The following is a 13387-nucleotide window of genomic DNA, read 5'->3' as shown; positions in this document are numbered from 1 at the left end:
CCACCACCGTGCTCTAAAAGATATAAGTGAGGCACTAGAGCAAAAACTATATAGCTCAAAAGATATAAGTGAAGCACATAGAGTATTCTAACAAATTATGAATCATGTGTGTCTCTATCAAAAGGTGTGTACAGATAGGATGATTGTGATAAACTAAAAAGCAAAGACTCAAATCATACAAGACGCTCCAAGCAAAACACATATCATGTGGTGAATAAAAATATAGCCCCAAGTAAAGTTACCGATAGACGAAGACGAAAGATTGGATGCCTTCCGGGGCATCCCCAAGCTTAAACTTTTGGTTGCCCTTGGATTTTACCCAAGATTAGGCTCTTGCCAATCCTTGTTCCATTATCCATCAAATCTTTACCCAAAACTTGAAAACTTCACAACACAAAACTTAACAGAAATCTCGTGAGCTCCGTTAGTAAAAAAAAACCACCACTTCAAGGTACTGTAATGAAATCATTATTTATTTAAATTGGTGTTAAACCTACTGTATTCCAAGTTTTCTATGGTTCATAAACTCTATTACTAGCCATAAATTCATCAAAATAAGCAAACAACACACGAAAAACAGAATCTGTCAAAAAACAGAACAGTCTGTAGTAATCTGTAGGTTTCGAATACTTCTGGAACCCCAAAAATTCTAAAATAAATTTCTGGACATTAGTAATTTATCTATTAATCATCTTCAAAAATAATTAACTAAATATCACTCTCCAATAAAAAATGGCAGCAATTCTCGCGAGCGCTAAAATTTCTGTTTTTTACAGCAAGACCGCTAAGACTTTCCCCAAGTCTTCCCAAAGGTTCTACTTGGCACAAACACTAATTGAAACACAAAACCACATCTAAACAGGGGCTAGATGAATTATTTATTACTAAACAGAATCAAAAAGCAGGAAACAAAAATAAAGTTCTAGGAAAATTCTTTGTATGCAAGGATGCATATGAAGAAATTGCCTTTCAAGTTCAACTATGAGCAAGGATATTGCATCCGCAAGACTACTATTTCTATGAAGAATATAACCACCCATAATGGGCAAAGTATCGGCACAAGTAAAGAAATCTTGAATAAATCCCTTCCCAATAATATTACTACTGCCGACTCGAAACTTTTTTGTATGCAAGATAGTAGGTTCCTCAGGAGGATCATTGAAAGCATCAAAATTTTCCATGTTATTATTATCGCTCTTATCAATGATAACCTCCTCAGATTCAGACATAACGACAGCAAACTCAACGAACACGAGAAAAGAGGGAACAGAAAAGAGAGGGTGAAAAAAACGGCAAGGGTGAAGTGGGGGAGAGGAAAACGAGAGGCAAATGGCAAGTAATGTAATGTGAGGGATAAGAGTTTGTGATGGGTACTTGGTATGTCTTGACTTGTGCATAGACTCCCCAGCAACGGCGCCAGAAATCCTTCTTGCTACCACTTGAGCACTGCATTGGTTTTCCCTTGAGGAGGAAAGGGTGATGCAGCAAAGTAGCGTAAGTATTTCCCTCAGTTTTTGAGAACCAAGGTATCAATCCAGTAGGAGGCCACGTTCAAGTCCCTTACACGTACACAAACAAATAAGAACCTTGCAACCAACGTGATAAAGGGGTTGTCAAAATCCCTTCACGGCCACTTGCAAAAGTGAGATCTGATAGAGAAGATAAGATAATATTTTTGGTATTTTTATGATAAAGACTAAAAGTAAAGAAAGCAAAATAAACGGCGCAATAAATAGCTTGTTGACGGGAGATTAATATGGTGGAAAATAGACCCGGGGGCCATAGGTTGCACTAGTGGCTTCTCTCAAGATAGGATAAGCATTACGGTAGTTAAACAAATTACTGTCGAGCAATTGATAGAAATGAGCATAGTTATGAGAATATCTAGGTATGATCATGTATATAGGCATCACGTCCGTGACAAGTAGACCGACTCCTGCCTGCATCTACTACTATTACTCCACACATCGACCGCTATCCAGCATGCATCTAGAGTATTAAGTTCATAAGAACGGAGTAACGCTTTAAGCAAGATGACATGATGTAGAGGGACAAACTCATGCAATATGATATAAACCCCATCTACGTCAGGTATTCTAGAACTGCAACGATAAAATTGTGACGACAACACCTCGGAGCTCAACTCCCCGGGACACTGACACAACCCCTAAATGTCAGGAGGCATCAAGAACAATGTTCTCGTCACAAGAATATCGGAACGATCCCAAGATACCCGTGTGATCCTAAAAAAAGTTCGTGAAATTTGAGGAGAGGAAAGTCAAAACATCTACGTCAGGAGAACTCACCAGAGCGATGAAGGGACTGAGGAGTAAAAAGAATCCTACTCTCCGATATATATAATCCTAAGACTCAAAACATTTTGTTCTAGACTCAACAACATTAGCGATTCGATCAAGCAGGGGGCTCCTTAGTCAGGGATGGCTCTGATTACCAACTTGTAATGCCCACGATGCGGCTATATCTCCCACGTGTCGAGGCACGACTTAGAGGCATAACCGCATGGTGGTGGTGTCGCAAGAGGGGTAATCTTCACACAATCCCATGTACTGAATAAGAAAGGTATAAAGAGTTGGCTTACAATCTGCACTTCACACAAATAACAAGTTAAACAAACATCATCCAGAGTACAATCAAGGTCCGACTACGAAACCAAAATAAAACAAGACAACCCCAAATGCTAGATCCCCGATTGTCCCAACTGGGCTCCTCTACTGATCATCGGGAAACGAAACATAGTAATGACCCAGATCCCCGTCGAGCTCCAACTTGAGTTCGGTAGCATCACCTGCACTGGTACCATCGGCACCTGCAACTGTTTGGAAGTATCTGTGCGTCACGAGGACTCAGCAATCTCACACCCGCGAGATCAAGACTATTTAAGCTTATGGGTAGGATAAGGTAATAAGGTGGAGCTGCAGCAAGCGCTAAGCAAATATGGTGGCTAACATACACAAATAAGAGTAAGGTGAGGAGCTACGCAACGGTCGAAAAGCTATAAGTGACCAAGAAGTGATCCTAAAACTACTTACGTTCAAGCATAACACAAGGCCATGTTCACTTCCCGGACTCCGCCGAAAAGAGACCATCATGGCTACTCACGCGGTTGATTCATTTTAATTAAGTCAAGTGTCAAGTTCTCTACAACCGGATATTAACAAATTCCCATCTGCCACATAATCGCGGGCATGGCTCTCGAAAGTTTATACCTTGCAGGGGTGTCCCAACTTAGCCCATCACAAGCTCTCACGGTCAACAAAGGATATTCCTTCTCCCGGAAGACCCGATCAGTCTCAGAATCCCGGTTACAAGACATTTCGACAATGGTAAAACAAGACAAGCAAAGCCGCTCGAATGTGCCGACAAATCCCGATAGGAGCTGCACATATCTCGTTCTCAGGGCACACCGGATAGGTCAAGCTACGAGTAAAACCAACCCTCAAGATTCCCCGAGGTGGCCCTGCAAGCTGCCCGGTTCGGACCTACACTAACAGAAGCACTAGCCAGAGGGGGTTAAATAAAGATGACCCTCAGGAGTGCGACTCCCAAGGGAAAAGTAATAGGTGGTGGTGGCAAATGTTAAAACCAAGGTTGGGCCTTGCTGGAGGAGTTTTATTCAAAGCGAACTATCAAGGGGGTCCCATAACCACAACCGCGTTAGGAACGCAAAATCAAGGAACGTAACACTGGTATGACGGAAACTAGGGCGGCAAGAGTGGAACAAAACACCAGGCAAAAGGCCGAGCCTTTCACCCTTTACCAAGTATATGGATGCATTAAATTAAATGATAGATAATATGATATCCCAAACATATCCATGTTCCAACATGGAACAAACTTCAACTTCACCTGCAACTAGCAACGCAATAAGAGGGGCTGAGCAAAAGTGGTAACATAGCCAAACAACTGTTTGCTAGGAAGGTGGGTTAGAGGCTTGACATGGAAATATGGGAGGCACGATATAACAAGTGGTAGGTAGCGCGACATAGCGATAGAGTGAACAACTAGCAAGCAAAGATAGAAGTGATGTCGAGGGTATGGTCATCTTGCCTGCAATGTTCTCAGAGTTGTCGAAAGCTTGATCCTCATTAGCGTACTCAACAGGTTCCTCGTTCACGTACTCGTATCCCAGATCTACCCAAAGCAAAAACACAAGCAATGGAACAACAATCAATCATGGTGCAATGCACAAGCAACATGATGCAATACATGTCATGATATGCAAGATATGATATGCAATGCATATGCGTGCTCCAGAAGGGAAAGAATGATCAAGGCATCAACTTGGAAAACGAAGTATGCCGCTGGAAAGATGAGGTGATTTCGGTCGAAATCGATATAAGGATCCCCGGAAACGGATGCATGGTTTGCAAATGGCTAGCAAAACAAGAATGACACAAATCTGCGATTAACAGCATGATAGCACCTAGAATGCAACAAGAAACTAAGCTATTGCACTCAAACATAGCCACAAGGCATACAGCAGTGATGTACAAGAGATGCTTGACAAAACATGAACACGGAGCTATGGCTTAATCACACTAGAACATGTTCAAACAAGCATGGAAAAAGTGCAAAAGATATCAGCTTCACAGACTTGGTGAAATAACCAACATGTCAAAAACAACATCAGGAAGCAAAGTTTAAAGCAAGCAAACAACACTCTACAGGAACATATCATGGCAAACAAAGGCACGACAGGCTAGTACTAAATACATAGAACAAAACTCCCTGCCAGAATGGAACAAAAAATATGATGGTACCCATGCAAACATAAAGTTTTATAAACAGATTCAGACTTAGTGGAATTTCAGGACATGGCAGAAACAAATTCATGATAGCAACTTTGCAAGCTCATGCCACTCACGACAAAGCATTAAATGACAACACAAGCATACCAGCAGTAAGAAGACATGTTCATGAAGCTAAACATGACAAGAGCAAGTTCATAGGATGCATGCATCACTAACAAAACACATGGCAATATTGATTAACATGTTAACAATCTACCAGGAACAATATTTAGCAAAAGTAGAACATGGTAAAGACATGATACCCTACTCCATAATTGCAACCAGATGCATGAATGGATAGAGAAACACCACATGTTCAAAACATCCTTACTGAACTACCTCAAAATAAGCATGGATCTCATGGTAGATGGCAAGTTTACATGGCATAAAAATAAAATTAGGAAAATGACTTGCAAAAAAAACAATACAGAGCCTACTTTGCATGCTTCCGCTAGTCACCACATAGATCATAAAAAATACAATACTTGCACCCCTATAAAAATGGCATGATTTAGTTCAAAACACATGGAGACATCATGCTCATAGGATGCAGGCACACAATGCAACAAAAATGACAAATCATCAAGATATGTTAACTTCCAGCAGACAACATTTTATAGCACTATTGCAACGATGATAATGACATAAATATGGATAGTAAAGTGCATGCAAATGCCACTAACATGAAGAGCTTAATGATACAAACATTTCGACATAACATATGCATGATTTGGAGCCACAGTCAACGAGATATGGCACGTCAAAGAGAGCATGAAATTATTGGATCTGGGGACTTAGAGAAAATTTGGACCTTCGAAAAGTCAACGGGGCGAGGTGGATCCGGGACGGAGCGGATCGGGATGGGGCGCCGTGTTTTGATGGGGGTGCTGCTGGATCTCATCCACCCAGCGGTGGATCCGGCTCCGGCGAGCGTTCCAGCGACTCCGGCGAGGGCGCGGAAGCCTGAAAGAACATGCGGTGCCCCCATGTTTGGTTTTGGTAATTGATGACAATCTCTATGGACTAATGTTTGCATTGAGTTATTTCTGAAGGATTTGTCCATAGGTTTCTCTTGAAGTCCATTTGCTGGTTTCAAGGAGTTTATGAGTTGACCATGGTGCTTTTAAGGAATTATTCAAAGATTGATCATGTGAGTGTTGAGCTTATTGCAAGCATGTCTTGAAGAAGAAGATTGTGTGAACATTCATGTTTACCTTCAAGACATCATCTTAATGGAGAAAGTTGGAAAGATTCAAGGTTGCGGTGTGCAAGTTCAAGTGGAGCATCACAAAGAGATCAAATGCTTGAAGGTTGCCATCCATTGTGGTGACAATGGACTTGTGAAGATGTGCGGAAGAGTTGCTCACCCATAGTGGAGTATGGGGGAGCAATCAACTAGTCTTCATCGAGCCAACACAATCAAGAAAGGTGGTCCAACTTGAGGGAGTCAAGATCGTCATCATCTAGCTCAAGTGGACTATGTGCAAGACAAAGGTTTGCCCTTGATAGGTTTTCTATTTTACCGGTCGCATAGTGGTAGTTGGGAGACCAGGTTATAGGATCGATTGCCGTACTATCAAGGGGGTCTCTCGATGAGTAGCTTGATCGTATCGTTCATAGAGAGCTCAAACCTTTGCATCCTTGCATCATCTTTATTGGTTCTTGTTTGGTTCGCTTTGTGAGTCTTAGAGCTTATGGTCATCTTGATGACAAGCTCGAGTTCATCGAAAACGGAGTTCACATGCATCTTCTATGATGTTTTCAATGTTGGAGGTTTTGCCGGTTCTTCTCGGTTGGAGGTTTCACTCCTCCATTTGTTTTGATGCTTCTCATCGTCTTGTATCCAACAAGCTTGAGTTTGCTCAATTCGGAGCTCTTATGAAGAAGTTATGGCAGTTCTGGTTTTCTCCCTGCGGTAGTACCGCGGTCGGCAGCGGTAGTACCGCTTGTAGCGTCAAGCGGTAGTACCGCTCCAGTACCGCTCTACTACCACCTCGATTTTGGGTCCTGCTCTTTTCGTGTCGGGTTTAGCAGTAGTTGCACGGCAGTAAGGCACGGTAGTTCCGCCTACCGCCTATAAGCGGTAGTACCGCTCCGGTCGGGCGGTAGTACCGCTACTGCATTACTGCCGCCGTACTCTGCTCTGCCCTGCTTCTTTTGGTCTCGTGTTCTGCTCCTCCAGCGGTAGTACTGCTGGGGTGAGCGGTAGTACCGCTTATAAGCGGTACTACCGCCCCAAGGTTCATGTTTTGTTGCTCCATTTCCCTGCTTCTTCCGCCCGAGCAGTAGTACCGCTCGTGTGCGGGCTGAGCACATAATGGTTGGATTTTTCCCCTCCTATAAAAGGGGGTCTTCTTCCCCAATGAACCTTATCCTTTGAGCTCGTGTTCTTCCCCCATTGTTGACCTCTTCGAGCTTGCTAACTCTCAATCCCTCCATGGATTCTTGCTAGTTTTTGAGGGAAAAGAGTGAGGAGATCTAGATCCACATTTCCACCAATCACTTTCTCCTCTATGTGAGGGGAACCCCTTGGATCTAGATCTTGGAGTTCTTGGTGTCCTCTTTCTTGTTCTTCCTCTCATTTTCCTCCCTAGCATTAGTTGCTTCGGTGGGATTTGAGAGAGAAGGACTTGGGCACTCCATGTGCCCTTGCCATTGCATTTGGTGCGTCGGTTTGAGTTCTCCATGGTGATATGTGGAAGTGAAGTTTGAGAAGCTTATTACTCTTGGGTGTTTGGGGACCCTAGAGCTTGTTCCTCTTGGGTGCCTTGGTGCCCTAGACGGTTGGTGGTGTTCGGAGCTCAATCATTGTGGTGCAAAGCTCCGGGCAAGCGTCAGGGTCTCCAATTAGGTTGTGGAGATCGCCCCGAGCAATTTGACGGGTACCGGTGACCGCCCCCAAAGGTTGCCAAAGTGTACGGGTTCGGTGACCGCCCCCAAGGGTTGCCATTTGTACTGGTTCGGTGACCGCCCTCAAGGGTCCCTTAGTGGAATCACAACATCTCGCATTGTGCGAGGGCGTGAGGAGATTACGATGGCCCTACTGGCTTCTTGGGGAGCATTGTGCCTCCACACCGCTCCAAACGGAGATTAGCATCCGCAAGGGTGTGAGCTTCGGAATACATCGTCGTCTCCGCGTGCCTCGGTTATCTCTTACCCGAGCTCTTTACTTATGCACTTTACTTGTGATAGCCATATTGTTTCTTGTCATATATCTTGCTATCACCTAGTAGTTTATCTTGCTTAGCATAAGTTGTTGGTGCACATAGGTGAGCCTAGTTGTTGTAGGTTTTGTGCTTGACAAATTAACCACTAGGTTTATTCCGCATTTGTTCAAGCCTAAATCGTAATTATTTTAAAGCGCCAATTCACCCCCTAGGCGACATCCACGATCTTTCAAAGCCGAGGTGGCCTTGGGAACGAGCGGATCCGGCGGCACCTTGCCGGATCCGGGCGAGGGCATGGTGCGGGGAGGCGCGGTTCGCCGGCGGCCAAAGGAGGTGGCCGGAGCAGGTGCCTCGGGCGCACGCGGGTCGGCGCTTCTCCTGGTGGCGGGCAACGGCAGCACGGGAACTTGGGGTAGGCCGGCGCGAGGGAGGAAGGGGGCGAGGTGGACCGAGGCGGCGGGGCTCCAGCGCGGAGGCGAGGCTGGACCGAGGCGGCGGGGCTCCAACGCGGAGGCGGCGGCGCGACAAAGGACAGCGGAGAGGCTAGCGGACAGGAGGCGAGGCGAGCTGAGGCGGGCACAGCGGTGACGGTCGCCGGCAGGGCGGCGGCGATGGGCGACGGGTTGCGGGAGCCGCGCGGTGGAGGCGCAGGCTCGGTCAGGCGGCGGCTCGGCGCGGCCCGGGGCGGGCCGACCGTGGGCCTCACAGGCCGCGGCGGCGGAGGGCGGCACAGGGACAGGTGGCGCGCGGTGATTGGGCGTGGGGCGGTGCCGGACATGTCTGGGCACGGGATGTACGTGTCCGGCGGCGCGAGGATGGAGATAGCTAGGGTTTCGTCCACGGAAAATATGGAGGGGGAGGTATTTATATAGGTATAGGGAGCTAGGAGAGTCCAAATGAGGTGCGATTTTCGCCCACACGATCGTGATCCAACGACAGAGAGCATGGAGGGGGTTTAGATGGGTTAGTGGGCTACATTGGAGGGGTGTTGGGCTGCAACACAAGAGAGGTTTTGCGGTTACCCGGTTAACTGTTCGGGCATCAAACGACCTCCAAATGGAACGAAATTTAACAGGCGGTCTACCAGTTGTGTACCAAGGACGCTCGACAAATCTTGACCCATTCCGAGAAAATTTTCTCCCACTCATGAAACAAGGTTAGAGGGGTGCAACCGGTGCATGAGAGAGTGTCGGATTGCGAAACGGACAACAGGGAGAATGCTCGGATGCATGCGACAAACACGAATGCAAATGCGATGCACATGATGACATGATATGAAATGCATGACATGAACAAAATGCAAAACGAAGACAAAACCCAACCACGAAGGGAATATCATATCGCGTCTCCAGAAATGTCAAGAGTTAGAGATACAAATATGGAAAGTTACATCCGGGGTGTTACTTATTTCTTCTTCAAATCTTTGGTTTAGTTAGGCCGACTAGATCGATTTTTCTTGCCTTGGGAAGAGGTGCTTTGTGATTGGTTCAATCTTACGGTGCTTGATCCCAGTGATAGAAGGGGAAACAACATGTATGTATCGTTGCCATTAAGGATAACAAGATGGGGTCTATTTCTACATAAATAGATCTTTTCTACATCATGTCATCGTTCTTGTTGAATTACTCCGTTTCTCCATGAACTTAATACACTAGATGCATGCTTGTATGTGTCGTTGCCATTAAGGATACCAAGATGGGGTATATTTCTACATAAATAGATGTTGTCTACATCATGTCATCGTTCTTGTTGCATTACTCCATTTCTCCATGAACTTAATACACTAGATGCATGCTAGATAGTGGTTGATGTGTGGAGTAATAATAGTAGATGCAGGCAGGTGTTGGTCTATTAATCTTGGATGTGATGCCTATACAATGATCATTGCCTAGATATCGTCATAATTATTTGCAGTTCTATCAATTTCCCAACAGTAATTTGTTTACCCACTGTATGCTATTTTTCTCGAGAGAAGCCACTAGTGAAATCTACGGGCCCGGGGTCTTTGCTTTATCATATTTGCCTTCGAGATCTATTTTATTCGCTTTTATTTTCACATCTATATTTCCAAAAACCCAAAAATACCTTGCTGCACTTTATTTTATTTTGCATTTATTCGAGATCTATTTATCCAATCTATCATATTTTTATCTCGTCAACTCGGCAATTTCTGGCACCGTTACCCGAAAGGGATTGACAACCCCTTTAACACATCGGGTTGCAAGTATTTGTTCTTTGTGTGGAGGTACTATTTGCATAGTGTTGCATGATACTTCTACTGGTTTGATAACCTTGGTCTCATCACTGAGGGAAATACCTACCATCATTGTGTTGCATCATCCCTTCCTCTTTGGGGAAATACCGACATAGTTCAAGCCGCAATCAATATACATTCCCGCAGGTACCTAGTGTCGTGGAATTGTCACGACAGATGTCCTAGCAGAAGGACTTAGTCGTGGAGCCATCATAGCTAGGTTAGCTTATAGGGGTTAAATGAGGCAAAGGACATAGAGAGTTTATCCTGGTTTGGCCCCTTGGGTGAAGGTAAAGGCCTACTCTAGTTTGGGATTGTATTGCTAGGGTTTCGATTACTAGGGAGCGAATACGCTTGACCCAGTTCTCAATCTCTTGTTTTTTTGCCCTAAACCACCACCGGGTCGTCCCTTTATATACACAGGTTGACACCTTGGCGGCTCCCGGAGTCCTGGCCGGCTCATACACAACATGTCCGGCTCGGTGATTAACTACGCATTCCTTACAACACAAGTCATACATACATGGTGGTTCATCCTCCCAGGCCTTAAGTCTCCTCTGGGTCTTGGGCCGTTAATGGGCTCCTATGATCTGCTATCTTTATTGGTAAACCGCCAGTGGTATGACCTGGCCCCTCCTTGGCGGTTCATACTCAATAGTTATATCCCCAACATTAGGCCCTAGGTTGATTTGAACTTGTTCACATCAATCTTCAATATCTGACTTGTCCCAAACTTGCATCACTTGTCTGATAAACCTTACTGTAAACCGTCGTGATGTCAGCTCATAGTATTTTCTTAAACCGCCATGATGTCATTTCACATTAATATTGCACGTAGCACAAAACATCTTAATTGATACTTATCTTGACGAGCCTCCCGAAAACTGTGGCGTCCACATAGCCATATGATGATTTTGGCCTCCTCGATTCCCGTGCATGCCTTGTATCCACCCCCTTATAAATAGGGGTAGGGGGTCCTTATCATTTTTACCCCTCCTTCGTCTTCCTCTCGCGTCTCTTCTGCCGCTCGGGCTTCACCGCCGCGACCTTCGACTGCTGCACCGACCCAGGCTGCTGCATCTACCTGGTTGGATCAAAAACTTCAGCGCGCCACTGCTGCTCCTCATCTTTTATAAGTGCACCTTTCCTTCTATCTCAGATCTGCGTTTAGGGTTTGGTAGTTCATCGGCGTTCTTGCCGTTCTTTGCTATTTTCTTTACCTCTAGTGGCTTTAAATCTGGATACGCTACAAACCTTGTGCGAAAGTAGTTTTAGCACTTGCTTTTATCATTAGACTAACATCTCTTCACAGAAGATCTCATCAGAGCACCCATACTTTTCCACTGCCGCCATTTTAGGCTAGAATTTTACTGCTTTTCTGAACTGCCATAGATCCAAAAATATAGCTTGAACTTGTGAAATTTGTTTGTCCACCACTTTAGCAAATTTTTCTTTTGACCAATCGAAGCACTAACACCGTCATGGCGGCTTATGACATAAACCGTAACCCACTATATATCATTAGGCCCCGTTTAAGCCGCCATCATTTACCTTATAGTCAATAACTTCTGTAATGTCCTTCTGGTTTTAACAATTGCATACTTTGAGCTGTATCTCCATAACCATTAGCCTTGTACATCGAATTGAACAATAATTTGTAAGTCACCAGATATCCATCGGTTTAATAACATCTTGAACCGCCTTGTGTAGGTTGTGCATCCAACCATGACTAAGACCGTCACATCATGTGATTGGATCCCATCTATTGTTACCGAGCCAATGCTCCAGGAATACGTCAAAATTGACTTCTTACCAGCAAAAAACATCATTCAGTGGCGTATTCCAAAACCAAACGATGTCATCCTCAACCACAGGATGGTGAAGTGATTGTCTTTACAAATCACATGAACCGGGGCTTCTCATGCCCGGCTCAAAATTCTTTCGTGACGTTCTGCACTTTTTTCAACTTCATCATCAAGACATTGGACCCAATTCCGTGTCAAATATCTGCAATTTCCAAGTCTTTTGTGAAGTATATCTTCAAGAGGAACCAAGTGTTGAACTCTTCAGAGAGTATTTTTACTTGAACCGCCAAAATGAATTCACTGATAGGACCAGTCAGGAGCTCGGAGGGATCTCAATTCAATGACGTAGAGACGCTAATTTTCCTTATGCCAAACTTCCAAGCCATCCCAAGGATGGGAATAAAACCTGGTTCTACTGCAAGGATACATCTCCTGCTGATGAGAACCCCATGCCCGGCTTTCGTGACCAACGGCTCAACCCGAAACATCCTCTCCCTGATCGGCTTACCATTGCTGAACGGGCCAAACTTGCGCCTATCTTCTCAAAGGTTAGAGCTATATTGGGCAATGGATTGACCGGGGTTGATTTAGTTTGATGCTGGGTAGCATGGCGGATCATACCCTTAAGCCGCCGGTCCGGCTTAATGTGTACATATACTGGTGACACCAAAGATCCACTGTGCTATAGTTTTACTGTTGGGGAATGTAGTATTTCAAAATTTTGCCTACGATCATGCAAGATCTATCTATGAGAAGTATAGCAACGAGCGGGGAGAGTGTGTCCATGTAACCTCGTAGACGGAAAGCGGAAGCGTTAAGTAACGCGGTTGATGTAGTCAAACATCTTCACGATCCAACCGATCAAGTACCGAACGCATGACACCTCCGTGATCTGCACACGTTCAGCCCGGTGACGTCCCTTGAACTCTAGATCCAGCTAAGGCCGAAGGAGAGTTTCATCAGCACGACGGCGTGGTGACGGTGATGATGAAGTTACCGACGCAGGGCTTCACCTAAGCACTACGACAATATGAACGAGGTGGAAATCTATGGAGGGGGGGCACCGCACACGGCTAAGAGATCAACTTGTGTGTCTATGGAGTGCCCCCCTCCCCCGTATATAAAGGAGTGGAGGAGGGGACCGACTAGCCTCATAGGGCGCGCCCCAAGGGGGGGAATCCTACTCCTACTAGGAGTAGGCACTGGTGCGCGTTGGTCCTAAACAAACGGTTTTTAACCTCTTTTCGCGACGGCGTTTGGAACCGTTGCCAAGTGTTTGTGTGCGATAGGGTGTCCTTCGCACATGACCCAGAAATCGTCGGGGATAGGCCCTCCTGGGTCCCAGGCTGG

This window comes from Triticum aestivum, chromosome 3A, assembly GCF_018294505.1.
Source record: "Triticum aestivum cultivar Chinese Spring chromosome 3A, IWGSC CS RefSeq v2.1, whole genome shotgun sequence".
In the NCBI taxonomy this organism is placed as follows: Eukaryota; Viridiplantae; Streptophyta; class Magnoliopsida; order Poales; family Poaceae; genus Triticum; species Triticum aestivum.
The sequence above is the reverse complement of the archived record's forward strand: the minus strand, read 5'-3'. Positions refer to the sequence as shown.